Below are 9795 nucleotides of genomic sequence, written 5' to 3' on the forward strand. Positions count from 1 at the left end.
GCCAACAACATAATGGAAAAAAGCCTACGGCACCTGGTATTCCCAGGCGATCTCCCATTCAGGTACTAACCAGGCCCGACCCTGCTTTGCATCCGAGATCAGACGAGATTGAGTGCATTCAGGGTGATGTGGCCATAGGCAATCTTGTGCCCTACTTACAACTCTCTTGACAAAAGCCAAGGTGGTCACCTCGGGCAATCGAGAGGAAAAATACAGCAGGTCGCCAAAGCCAACAACATAATGGAAAAAAGCCTACGGCACCTGGTATTCCCAGGCGGTCTCCTATCCAGGTACTAACCAGGCCTGACCCTGTTTAGCATCCGAGATCAGACGAGATCGAGCGCATTCAGGGTGATGTGGCCGTAGGCAATCTTGCACCCTACTTACAACTCTCTTGACAAAAGCCAAGGTGGTCACCTCGGGCAATCGAGAGGAAAAATACAGCAGGTCGCCAAAGCCAAAAGCATAATGGAAAAAAGCCTACGGCACCTGGTATTCCCAGGCGGTCTCCCATCCAGGTTCTAACCAGGCCCAACCCTGCTTAGCATCCGAGATAAAAGGAGATCGAGCACATTCAGGGTGATATGGCCGTAGGCAATCATGCACCCTACTTACAACTCTCTTGACAAAAGCCAAGGTGGTCACTTCGGCAATCGAGAGGAAAAATACAGCAGGTCACCAAAGCCAACAACATAATGGAAAAAAGCCTACGGCACATGGTATTCCCAGGCGGTCTCCCATCCAGGTACTAACCAGGCCCGACCCTGCTTAGCATCCGAGATCAGACGAGATCGAGCGCATTCAGGGTGATGTGGCCGTAGACAATCTTGCACCCTACTTACAACTCTCTTGACAAAAGCCAAGGTGGTCACCTCGGGCAATCGAGAGGAAAAATACAGCAGGTCGCCAAAGCCAACAACATAATGGAAAAAAGCCTACGGCACCTGGTATTCCCAGGCGGTCTCCCATCCAGGTACTAACCAGGCCCGACCCTGCTTCGCATCCGAGATCAGACGAGATCGAGCGCTTTCAGGGTGATGTGGCCATAGGCGATTTTGCACCCTACTTACAACTCTCTTGACAAAAGCCAAGGTGGTCCCCTCAGGCAATCGAGAGGAAAAATACAGCAGGTCGCCAAAGCCAACAACATAATGGAAAAAAGCCTACGGCACCTGGTATTCCCAGGCGGTCTCCCATCCAGGTACTAACCAGGCCCGACCCTGCTTAGCATCCGAGATCAGACGAGATCGAGCGCATTCAGGGTGATGTGGCCGTAGGCGATCTCGCACCCTACTTACAACTCTCTTGACAAAAGCCAAGGTGGTCACCTCGGGCAATTGAGAGGAAAAATACAGCAGGTCGCCAAAGCCAACAACATAATGGAAAAAAGCCTATGGCACCTGGTATTCCCAGGCGGTCTCCCATCCAGGTACTAACCAGGCCCCACCCTGCTTAGCATCCGAGATCAGACGAGATCGAGTTCATTCAGGGTGATATGGCCGTAGTCAATCTTTCACCCTACTTACAACTCTCTTGACAAAAGCCAAGGTGGTCACCTCGGGCAATCGAGAGGAAAAATACAGCAGGTCGCCAATGCCGACAACATAATGGAAAAAAACCAACGGCACCTGGTATTCCCAGGCAGTCTCCCATCCAGGTACATTACCAGGCCCGACCCTGCTTAGCATCCGAGATCAGACGAGATCGAGTGCATTCAGGGTGATGTGGCCATAGGCAATCTTGTGCCCTACTTACAACTCTCTTGACATAAACCAAGGTGGTCACCTCGGGCAATCGAGAGGAAAAATACAGCAGGTCGCCAAAGCCAGCAACATAATGGAAAAAAGCCTACGGCACCTGGTATTCCCAGGCGGTCTCCTATCCAGGTACTAACCAGGCCCGACCCTGTTTAGCATCCGAGATAAAAGGAGATCGAGCACATTCAGGGTGATGTGGCCGTAGGCGATCTTTCACCCTACTTACAACTCTCTTGACAAAAGCCAAGGTGGTCACCTCAGGCAATCGAGAGGAAAAATACAGCAGGTCGCCAAAGCCAACAACATAATGGAAAAAAGCCTACGGCACCTGGTATTCCCAGGCGGTCTCCCATCCAGGTACTAACCAGGCCCAACCCTGCTTGGCATCCGAGATCAGATGAGATCGAGCGCATTCAGGGTGATGTGGCCATAGGCGAACTTGCACCCTACTTACAACTCTCTTGACAAAAGCCAAGGTGGTCACCTCGGGCAATCGAGAGGAAAAATACAGCAGGTCGCCAAAGCCAACAACATAATGGAAAAAAGCCTACGGCACCTGGTATTCCCAGGCGGTCTCCCATCCAGGCTACCAACCAGGCCCGACTCTGCTTAGCATCCGAGATCAGACGAGATCGAGTGCATTCAGGGTGATGTGGCCGTAGGCGATCTTACACCCTACTTACAACTCTCTTGACAAAAGCCAAGGTGGATACCTCGGGCAAACGAGAGGAAAAATACAGCAGGTTGCCAAAGCCAACAACATAATGGAAAAAAGCCTACGGCACCTGGTATTCCCAGGCGATCTCCCATCCAGGTACCAACCAGGCCCGACCCTGCTTAGCATCCGAGATCAGACGAGATGGAGTGCATTCAGGGTGATGTGGCCGTAGGCGATCTTTCACCCTACTTACAACTCTCTTGACAAAAGCCAAGGTGGTCACCTCGGGCAATCGAGAGGAAAAATACAGCAGGTCGCCAAAGCCAACAACATAATGGAAAAAAGCCTACGGCACCTGATATTCCCAGGTGGTCTCCCATCCAGGTACTAACCAGGGCCCACCCTACTTAGCATCCGAGATCAGACGAGATCGAGCGCATTCAGGGTGATGTGGCCGTAGGCGATCTTGCATCCTACTTACAACTCTCTTGACAAAAGCCAAGGTGGTCACCTCGGGCAATCGAGAGGAAAAATACAGCAGGTCGCCAAAGCCAACAACATAATGGAAAAAAGCCTACGGCACCTGGTATTCCCAGGCGGTCTCCCATCCAGGTACTAACCAGGCCCGACCCTGCTTAGCATCCGAGATCAAACGAGATCGAGTGCATTCATGGTGATGTGGCCGTAGGCAATCTCGCCCCCTACTTACAACTCTCTTGACAAAAGCCAAGGTGGTCACCTCGGGCAATTGAGAGGAAAAATACAGCAGGTCGCCAAAGCCAACAACATAATGGAAAAAAGCCTATGGCACCTGGTATTCCCAGGCGGTCTCCCATCCAGGTACTAACCAGGCCCCACCCTGCTTAGCATCCGAGATCAGATGAGATCGAGTTCATTCAGGGTGATGTGGCCATAGTCAATCTTTCACCCTACTTACAACTCTCTTGACAAAAGCCAAGGTGGTCACCTCGGGGGAATCGAGAGGAAAAATACAGTAGGTCGCCAAAGCCAACAACATAATGGAAAAAAGCCTACGGCACCTGGAATTCCCAGGCGGTCTCCCATCCAGGTACTAACCAGGCCTGCCCCTGCTTAGCATCCGAGATCAGATGAGATCGAGCACATTCAGGGGGATGTGGCCGTAGGCAATCTTACACCCTACTTACAACTCTCTTGACAAAAGCCAAGGTGGTCACCTCGGGCAATCGAGAGGAAAAATACAGCAGGTCGCCAAAGCCAACAACATAATGGAAAAAAGCCTACGGCACCTGGTATTCCCAGGCGGTCTCCCATCCAGGCTACCAACCAGGCCCGACTCTGCTTAGCATCCGAGATCAGACGAGATCGAGTGCATTCAGGGTGATGTGGCCGTAGGCGATCTTACACCCTACTTACAACTCTCTTGACAAAAGCCAAGGTGGATACCTCGGGCAAACGAGAGGAAAAATACAGCAGGTTGCCAAAGCCAACAACATAATGGAAAAAAGCCTACGGCACCTGGTATTCCCAGGCGGTCTCCCATCCAGGTACCAACCAGGCCCGACCCTGCTTAGCATCCGAGATCAGACGAGATGGAGTGCATTCAGGGTGATGTGGCCGTAGGCGATCTTTCACCCTACTTACAACTCTCTTGACAAAAGCCAAGGTGGTCACCTCGGGCAATCGAGAGGAAAAATACAGCAGGTCGCCAAAGCCAACAACATAATGGAAAAAAGCCTACGGCACCTGATATTCCCAGGTGGTCTCCCATCCAGGTACTAACCAGGGCCCACCCTACTTAGCATCCGAGATCAGACGAGATCGAGCGCATTCAGGGTGATGTGGCCGTAGGCGATCTTTCACCCTACTTACAACTCTCTTGACAAAAGCCAAGGTGGTCACTTCGGCAATCGAGAGGAAAAATACAGCAGGTCACCAAAGCCAACAACATAATGGAAAAAAGCCTACGGCACATGGTATTCCCAGGCGGTCTCCCATCCAGGTACTAACCAGGCCCGACCCTGCTTAGCATCCGAGATCAGACGAGATCGAGCGCATTCAGGGTGATGTGGCCGTAGACAATCTTGTACCCTACTTACAACTCTCTTGACAAAAGCCAAGGTGGTCACCTCGGGCAATCGAGAGGAAAAATACAGCAGGTCGCCAAAGCCAACAACATAATGGAAAAAAGCCTACGGCACCTGGTATTCCCAGGCGGTCTCCCATCCAGGTACTAGCCAGGCCTGACCCTGCTTAGCATCCGAGATCAAACGAGATCGAGCGCATTCAGGGTGATGTGGCCGTAGGCGGTCTTGCACCCTACTTACAACTCTCTTGACAAAAGCCAAGGTGGTCACCTCGGGCAATCGAGAGGAAAAATACAGCAGGTCGCCAAAGCCAACAACATAATGGAAAAAAGCCTACGGCACCTGGTATTCCCAGGCGGTCTCCCATCCAGGTACTAACCAGACCCGACCCTGCTTCGCATCCGAGATCAGACGAGATCGAGCGCTTTCAGGGTGATGTGGCCATAGGCGATTTTGCACCCTACTTAAAACTCTCTTGACAAAAGCCAAGGTGGTCCCCTCAGGCAATCGAGAGGAAAAATACAGCAGGTCGCCAAAGCCAACAACATAATGGAAAAAAGCCTACGGCACCTGGTATTCCCAGGCGGTCTCCCATCCAGGTACTAACCAGGCCCGACCCTGCTTAGCATCCGAGATCAGACGAGATCGAGCGCATTCAGGGTGATGTGGCCGTAGGCGATCTCGCACCCTACTTACAACTCTCTTGACAAAAGCCAAGGTGGTCACCTCGGGCAATTGAGAGGAAAAATACAGCAGGTCGCCAAAGCCAACAACATAATGGAAAAAAGCCTATGGCACCTGGTATTCCCAGGCGGTCTCCCATCCAGGTACTAACCAGGCCCCACCCTGCTTAGCATCCGAGATCAGACGAGATCGAGTTCATTCAGGGTGATGTGGCCGTAGTCGATCTTTCACCCTACTTACAACTCTCTTGACAAAAGCCAAGGTGGTCACCTCGGGCAATCGAGAGGAAAAATACAGCAGGTCGCCAATGCCGACAACATAATGGAAAAAAACCTACGGCACCTGGTATTCCCAGGCGGTCTCCCATCCAGGTACATTACCAGGCCCGACCCTGCTTAGCATCCGAGATCAGACGAGATCGAGTGCATTCAGGGTGATGTGGCCATAGGCAATCTTGTCCCCTACTTACAACTCTCTTGACAAAAACCAAGGTGGTCACCTCGGGCAATCGAGAGGAAAAATACAGCAGGTCGCCAAAGCCAACAACATAATGGAAAAAAGCCTACGGCACCTGGTATTCCCAGGCGGTCTCCTATCCAGGTACTAACCAGGCCCGACCCTGTTTAGCATCCGAGATAAAAGGAGATCGAGCACATTCAGGGTGATGTGGCCGTAGGCGATCTTTCACCCTACTTACAACTCTCTTGACAAAAGCCAAGGTGGTCACCTCAGGCAATCGAGAGGAAAAATACAGCAGGTCGCCAAAGCCAACAACATAATGGAAAAAAGCCTACGGCACCTGGTATTCCCAGGCGGTCTCCCATCCAGGTACTAACCAGGCCCAACCCTGCTTGGCATCCGAGATCAGATGAGATCGAGCGCATTCAGGGTGATGTGGCCATAGGCGAACTTGCGCCCTACTTACAACTCTCTTGACAAAAGCCAAGGTGGTCACCTCGGGCAATGGAGAGGAAAAATACAGCAGGTCGCCAAAGCCAACAACATAATGGAAAAAAGCCTACGGCACCTGGTATTCCCAGGCGGTCTCCCATCCAGGCTACCAACCAGGCCCGACCCTGCTTAGCATCCGAGATCAAACGAGATCAAGTGCATTCAGGGTGATGTGGCCGTAGGCGATCTCGCCCCCTACTTACAACTCTCTTGACAAAAGCCAAGGTGGTCACCTCGGGCAATTGAGAGGAAAAATACAGCAGGTCGCCAAAGCCAACAACATAATGGAAAAAAGCCTATGGCACCTGGTATTCCCAGGCGGTCTCCCATCCAGGTACTAACCAGGCCCCACCCTGCTTAGCATCCGAGATCAGACGAGATCGAGTTCATTCAGGGTGATGTGGCCGTAGTCGATCTTTCACCCTACTTACAACTCTCTTGACAAAAGCCAAGGTGGTCACCTCGGGCAATCGAGAGGAAAAATACAGCAGGTCGCCAATGCCGACAACATAATGGAAAAAAACCTACGGCACCTGGTATTCCCAGGCGGTCTCCCATCCAGGTACATTACCAGGCCCGACCCTGCTTAGCATCCGAGATCAGACGAGATCGATTGCATTCAGGGTGATGTGGCCATAGGCAATCTTGTGCCCTACTTACAACTCTCTTGACAAAAGCCAAGGTGGTCACCTCGGGCAATCGAGAGGAAAAATACAGCAGGTCGCCAAAGCCAACAACATAATGGAAAGAAGCCTACGGCACCTGGTATTCCCAGGCGGTCTCCTATCCAGGTACTAACCAGGCCCGACCCTGTTTAGCATCCGAGATAAAAGGAGATCGAGCACATTCAGGGTGATGTGGCCGTAGGCGATCTTACACCCTACTTACAACTCTCTTGACAAAAGCCAAGGTGGATACCTCGGGCAATCGAGAGGAAAAATACAGCAGGTTGCCAAAGCCAACAACATAATGGAAAAAAGCCTACGGCACCTGGTATTCCCAGGCGGTCTCCCATCCAGGTACCAACCAGGCCCGACCCTGCTTAGCATCCGAGATCAGACGAGATCGAGTGCATTCAGGGTGATGTGGCTGTAGGCGATCTTACACCCTACTTACAACTCTCTTGACAAAAGCCAAGGTGGTCACCTCGGGCAATCGAGAGGAAAAATACAGCAGGTCGCCAAAGCCAACAACATAATGGAAAAAAGCCTACGGCACCTGGTATTCCCAGGCGGTCTCCCATCCAGGTACTAACCAGGCCCAACCCTGCTTAGCATCTGAGATCAGACGAGATCGAGCGCATTCAGGGTGATGTGGCCATAGGCGACCTTGCACCCTACTTACAACTTTCTTGACAAAAGCCAAGGTGGTCACCTCGGGCAATCGAGAGGAAAAATACAGCAGGTCGCCAAAGCCAACAACATAATGGAAAAAAGCCTACGGCACCTGGTATTCCCAGGCAGTCTCCCACCCAGGTACTAACCAGGCACGACCCTGCTTAGCATCCGAGATCAGACGAGATCGAGCGCATTCAGGGTGATGTGGCCGTAGGCGATCTCGCACCCTACTTACAACTCTCTTGACAAAAGCCAAGGTGGTCACCTCGGGCAATCGAGAGGAAAAATACAGCAGGTCGCCAAAGCCAACAACATAATGGAAAAAAGCCTACGGCACCTGGTATTCCCAGGCGGTCTCCCATCCAGGTACTAACCAGGCGCGACCCTACTTAGCATCTGAGATCAAACGAGATTGAGCGCATTCAGGGTGATGTGGCCGTAGGCGATCTTGCACCCTACTTACAACTCTCTTGACAAAAGCCAAGGTGGTCACCTCGGGCAATCGAGAGGAAAAATACAGCAGGTCGCCAAAGCCAACAACATAATGGAAAAAAGCCTACGGCACCTGGTATTCCCAGGCGGTCTCCCATCCAGGTACTAACCAGACCCGACCCTGCGTAGCATCCGAGATCAGACGAGATCTAGCGCATTCAGGGTGATGTGGCTGTAGGCGATCTTGCACCCTACTTACAACTCTCTTGACAAAAGCCAAGGTGGTCACCTCGGGCAATAGAGAGGAAAAAAATACAGCAGGTCGCCAAAGCCAACAACATAATGGTAAAAAGCATACGGCACCTGGTATTCCCAGGCGGTCTCCCATCCAGGTACTAACCAGGCCCGACCCTGCTTAGCATCCGAGATCAGACAAGATCGAGCGCATTCAGGGTGATGTGGCCATAGGCAATCTTGCACCCTACTTACAACTCTCTTGACAAAAGCCAAGGTGGTCACCTCGGGCAATCGAGAGGAAAAATACAGCAGGTCGCCAAAGCCAACAACATAATGGAAAAAAGCCTACGGCACCTGGTATTCCCAGGCGGTCTCCCACCCAGCTACTAACCAGACCCGACCCTGCGTAGCATCCGAGATCAGACGAGATCGAGCGCATTCAGGGTGATGTGGCCGTAGGCGATCTTGCACCCTACTTACAACTCTCTTGACAAAAGCCAAGGTGGTCACCTCGGGCAATCGAGAGGAAAAATACAGCAGGTCGCCAAAGCCAACAACATAATGGAAAAAAGCCTACGGCACCTGGTATTCCCAGGCGGTCTCCCATCCAGGTACTAACCAGGCGCGACCCTGCTTAGCATCTGAGATCAAACGAGATTGAGCGCATTCAGGGTGATGCGGCCGTAAGCGATCTTGCACCCTACTTACAACTCTCTTGACAAAAGCCAAGGTGGTCACCTCGGGCAATCGAGAGGAAAAAAATACAGCAGGTCGCCAAAGCCAACAACATAATGGAAAAAAGCATACGGCACCTGGTATTCCCAGGCGGTCTCCCATCCAGGTACTAACCAGGCCCGACCCTGCTTAGCATCCGAGATCAGACGAGATCGAGCGCATTCAGGGTGATGTGGCCGTAGGCAATCTTTGCACCCTACTTAAGACTCTCTTGACAAAAGCCAAGGTGGTCACCTCGTTCAATCGAGAGGAAAAATACAGCAGGTCGCCAAAGCCAACAACATAATGGAAAAAAGCCTACGGCACCTGGTATTCCCAGGCGGTCTCCCATCCAGGTACTAACCAGACCCGACCCTGCGTAGCATCCGAGATCAGACGAGATCAAGCGCATTCAGGGGGATGTTGCTGTAGGCAATCTTGCAGCCTACTTACAACTCTCTTGACAAAAGCCAAGGTGGTCACCTCGGGCAATCGAGAGGAAAAATACAGCAGGTCGCCAAAGCCAACAACATAATGGAAAAAAGCCTACGGCACCTGGTATTCTCAGGCGGTCTCCCATCCAGGTATTAACCAGGCCTGACCCTGCTTAGCATCCGAGATCAGACGAGATCGAGCGCATTCAGGGTGATGTGGCCGTAGGCGATCTTACACCCTAATTACAACTCTCTTGACAAAAGCCAAGGTGGTCACCTCGGGCAATCGAGAGGAAAAATACAGCAGGTCGCCAAAGCCAACAACGTGGTGGAAAAAAGCCTACGGCACCTGGTATTCCCAGGCGGTCTCCCATCCAGGTACTAACCAGGCCCACCCTGCTTAGCATCCGAGATCAGACGAGATCGAGCGCATTCAGGGTGATGTGGCCGTAGGCGATCTTACACCCTAATTACAACTCTCTTGACAAAAGCCAAGGTGGTCACCTCGGGTAATCGAGAGGAAAA

At 52.0% G+C, this 9795-nt stretch overlaps 22 non-coding genes and 21 pseudogenes across 22 annotated transcripts; all 43 read right to left on the bottom strand.

Annotated features, from left to right (window-relative positions):
* Window positions 1-21: 21 nt before the first annotated feature.
* LOC143944707 (5S ribosomal RNA) lies at window positions 22-140 on the bottom strand (annotated as a pseudogene).
* A 109-nt stretch (window positions 141-249) lies between these two features.
* On the bottom strand, window positions 250-368 carry LOC143943500 (5S ribosomal RNA; annotated as a pseudogene).
* A 109-nt stretch (window positions 369-477) lies between these two features.
* On the bottom strand, window positions 478-596 carry LOC143946371 (5S ribosomal RNA; annotated as a pseudogene).
* A 108-nt stretch (window positions 597-704) lies between these two features.
* On the bottom strand, window positions 705-823 carry LOC143952756 (5S ribosomal RNA). The gene has a single exon (XR_013267902.1). It is a non-coding gene; the product is annotated as a 5S ribosomal RNA (ribosomal RNA).
* Window positions 824-932: 109 nt separating this feature from the next.
* On the bottom strand, window positions 933-1051 carry LOC143950331 (5S ribosomal RNA). Its single transcript, XR_013265743.1, has one exon. It is a non-coding gene; the product is annotated as a 5S ribosomal RNA (ribosomal RNA).
* Window positions 1052-1160: 109 nt separating this feature from the next.
* LOC143951475 (5S ribosomal RNA) lies at window positions 1161-1279 on the bottom strand. Its single transcript, XR_013266744.1, has one exon. It is a non-coding gene; the product is annotated as a 5S ribosomal RNA (ribosomal RNA).
* A 109-nt stretch (window positions 1280-1388) lies between these two features.
* LOC143953495 (5S ribosomal RNA) lies at window positions 1389-1507 on the bottom strand. Its single transcript, XR_013268571.1, has one exon. It is a non-coding gene; the product is annotated as a 5S ribosomal RNA (ribosomal RNA).
* A 109-nt stretch (window positions 1508-1616) lies between these two features.
* On the bottom strand, window positions 1617-1736 carry LOC143945267 (5S ribosomal RNA; annotated as a pseudogene).
* A 109-nt stretch (window positions 1737-1845) lies between these two features.
* On the bottom strand, window positions 1846-1964 carry LOC143947254 (5S ribosomal RNA; annotated as a pseudogene).
* Window positions 1965-2073: 109 nt separating this feature from the next.
* LOC143946791 (5S ribosomal RNA) lies at window positions 2074-2192 on the bottom strand. Its single transcript, XR_013265244.1, has one exon. It is a non-coding gene; the product is annotated as a 5S ribosomal RNA (ribosomal RNA).
* Window positions 2193-2301: 109 nt separating this feature from the next.
* On the bottom strand, window positions 2302-2421 carry LOC143945409 (5S ribosomal RNA; annotated as a pseudogene).
* Window positions 2422-2530: 109 nt separating this feature from the next.
* Window positions 2531-2649, bottom strand: LOC143944275 (5S ribosomal RNA; annotated as a pseudogene).
* Window positions 2650-2758: 109 nt separating this feature from the next.
* On the bottom strand, window positions 2759-2877 carry LOC143954762 (5S ribosomal RNA). Its single transcript, XR_013269720.1, has one exon. It is a non-coding gene; the product is annotated as a 5S ribosomal RNA (ribosomal RNA).
* Window positions 2878-2986: 109 nt separating this feature from the next.
* LOC143950524 (5S ribosomal RNA) lies at window positions 2987-3105 on the bottom strand. Its single transcript, XR_013265883.1, has one exon. It is a non-coding gene; the product is annotated as a 5S ribosomal RNA (ribosomal RNA).
* A 109-nt stretch (window positions 3106-3214) lies between these two features.
* On the bottom strand, window positions 3215-3333 carry LOC143952971 (5S ribosomal RNA). Its single transcript, XR_013268097.1, has one exon. It is a non-coding gene; the product is annotated as a 5S ribosomal RNA (ribosomal RNA).
* Window positions 3334-3443: 110 nt separating this feature from the next.
* LOC143955022 (5S ribosomal RNA) lies at window positions 3444-3562 on the bottom strand (annotated as a pseudogene).
* Window positions 3563-3671: 109 nt separating this feature from the next.
* On the bottom strand, window positions 3672-3791 carry LOC143945410 (5S ribosomal RNA; annotated as a pseudogene).
* A 109-nt stretch (window positions 3792-3900) lies between these two features.
* Window positions 3901-4019, bottom strand: LOC143954024 (5S ribosomal RNA). Its single transcript, XR_013269052.1, has one exon. It is a non-coding gene; the product is annotated as a 5S ribosomal RNA (ribosomal RNA).
* A 109-nt stretch (window positions 4020-4128) lies between these two features.
* Window positions 4129-4247, bottom strand: LOC143954764 (5S ribosomal RNA). Its single transcript, XR_013269722.1, has one exon. It is a non-coding gene; the product is annotated as a 5S ribosomal RNA (ribosomal RNA).
* A 108-nt stretch (window positions 4248-4355) lies between these two features.
* On the bottom strand, window positions 4356-4474 carry LOC143952757 (5S ribosomal RNA). Its single transcript, XR_013267903.1, has one exon. It is a non-coding gene; the product is annotated as a 5S ribosomal RNA (ribosomal RNA).
* Window positions 4475-4583: 109 nt separating this feature from the next.
* LOC143952695 (5S ribosomal RNA) lies at window positions 4584-4702 on the bottom strand. The gene has a single exon (XR_013267847.1). It is a non-coding gene; the product is annotated as a 5S ribosomal RNA (ribosomal RNA).
* A 109-nt stretch (window positions 4703-4811) lies between these two features.
* On the bottom strand, window positions 4812-4930 carry LOC143952451 (5S ribosomal RNA). Its single transcript, XR_013267627.1, has one exon. It is a non-coding gene; the product is annotated as a 5S ribosomal RNA (ribosomal RNA).
* Window positions 4931-5039: 109 nt separating this feature from the next.
* Window positions 5040-5158, bottom strand: LOC143951487 (5S ribosomal RNA). The gene has a single exon (XR_013266755.1). It is a non-coding gene; the product is annotated as a 5S ribosomal RNA (ribosomal RNA).
* Window positions 5159-5267: 109 nt separating this feature from the next.
* On the bottom strand, window positions 5268-5386 carry LOC143943531 (5S ribosomal RNA; annotated as a pseudogene).
* Window positions 5387-5495: 109 nt separating this feature from the next.
* On the bottom strand, window positions 5496-5615 carry LOC143953384 (5S ribosomal RNA). Its single transcript, XR_013268471.1, has one exon. It is a non-coding gene; the product is annotated as a 5S ribosomal RNA (ribosomal RNA).
* A 109-nt stretch (window positions 5616-5724) lies between these two features.
* On the bottom strand, window positions 5725-5843 carry LOC143947256 (5S ribosomal RNA; annotated as a pseudogene).
* Window positions 5844-5952: 109 nt separating this feature from the next.
* Window positions 5953-6071, bottom strand: LOC143946803 (5S ribosomal RNA). The gene has a single exon (XR_013265245.1). It is a non-coding gene; the product is annotated as a 5S ribosomal RNA (ribosomal RNA).
* A 109-nt stretch (window positions 6072-6180) lies between these two features.
* On the bottom strand, window positions 6181-6300 carry LOC143945294 (5S ribosomal RNA; annotated as a pseudogene).
* A 109-nt stretch (window positions 6301-6409) lies between these two features.
* LOC143943532 (5S ribosomal RNA) lies at window positions 6410-6528 on the bottom strand (annotated as a pseudogene).
* A 109-nt stretch (window positions 6529-6637) lies between these two features.
* On the bottom strand, window positions 6638-6757 carry LOC143944338 (5S ribosomal RNA; annotated as a pseudogene).
* A 109-nt stretch (window positions 6758-6866) lies between these two features.
* Window positions 6867-6985, bottom strand: LOC143947257 (5S ribosomal RNA; annotated as a pseudogene).
* A 109-nt stretch (window positions 6986-7094) lies between these two features.
* Window positions 7095-7213, bottom strand: LOC143952167 (5S ribosomal RNA). The gene has a single exon (XR_013267370.1). It is a non-coding gene; the product is annotated as a 5S ribosomal RNA (ribosomal RNA).
* Window positions 7214-7322: 109 nt separating this feature from the next.
* On the bottom strand, window positions 7323-7441 carry LOC143951794 (5S ribosomal RNA). Its single transcript, XR_013267032.1, has one exon. It is a non-coding gene; the product is annotated as a 5S ribosomal RNA (ribosomal RNA).
* A 109-nt stretch (window positions 7442-7550) lies between these two features.
* LOC143952047 (5S ribosomal RNA) lies at window positions 7551-7669 on the bottom strand. Its single transcript, XR_013267261.1, has one exon. It is a non-coding gene; the product is annotated as a 5S ribosomal RNA (ribosomal RNA).
* Window positions 7670-7778: 109 nt separating this feature from the next.
* On the bottom strand, window positions 7779-7897 carry LOC143946346 (5S ribosomal RNA; annotated as a pseudogene).
* Window positions 7898-8006: 109 nt separating this feature from the next.
* On the bottom strand, window positions 8007-8125 carry LOC143946826 (5S ribosomal RNA; annotated as a pseudogene).
* A 111-nt stretch (window positions 8126-8236) lies between these two features.
* LOC143954255 (5S ribosomal RNA) lies at window positions 8237-8355 on the bottom strand. Its single transcript, XR_013269263.1, has one exon. It is a non-coding gene; the product is annotated as a 5S ribosomal RNA (ribosomal RNA).
* A 109-nt stretch (window positions 8356-8464) lies between these two features.
* LOC143944670 (5S ribosomal RNA) lies at window positions 8465-8583 on the bottom strand (annotated as a pseudogene).
* A 109-nt stretch (window positions 8584-8692) lies between these two features.
* Window positions 8693-8811, bottom strand: LOC143947108 (5S ribosomal RNA; annotated as a pseudogene).
* A 111-nt stretch (window positions 8812-8922) lies between these two features.
* LOC143950662 (5S ribosomal RNA) lies at window positions 8923-9041 on the bottom strand. The gene has a single exon (XR_013266009.1). It is a non-coding gene; the product is annotated as a 5S ribosomal RNA (ribosomal RNA).
* A 110-nt stretch (window positions 9042-9151) lies between these two features.
* LOC143947556 (5S ribosomal RNA) lies at window positions 9152-9270 on the bottom strand (annotated as a pseudogene).
* Window positions 9271-9379: 109 nt separating this feature from the next.
* On the bottom strand, window positions 9380-9498 carry LOC143944319 (5S ribosomal RNA; annotated as a pseudogene).
* A 109-nt stretch (window positions 9499-9607) lies between these two features.
* LOC143952640 (5S ribosomal RNA) lies at window positions 9608-9725 on the bottom strand. The gene has a single exon (XR_013267798.1). It is a non-coding gene; the product is annotated as a 5S ribosomal RNA (ribosomal RNA).
* Between the last annotated feature and the right edge of the window lie 70 nt (window positions 9726-9795).

The sequence above is a fragment of the Lithobates pipiens genome, unplaced genomic scaffold (genome assembly GCF_037356315.1).
Source record: "Lithobates pipiens isolate NorthernLeopardFrog02 unplaced genomic scaffold, aLitPip1_a1.2 Scaffold_30, whole genome shotgun sequence".
Taxonomy (NCBI): domain Eukaryota; kingdom Metazoa; phylum Chordata; class Amphibia; order Anura; family Ranidae; genus Lithobates; species Lithobates pipiens.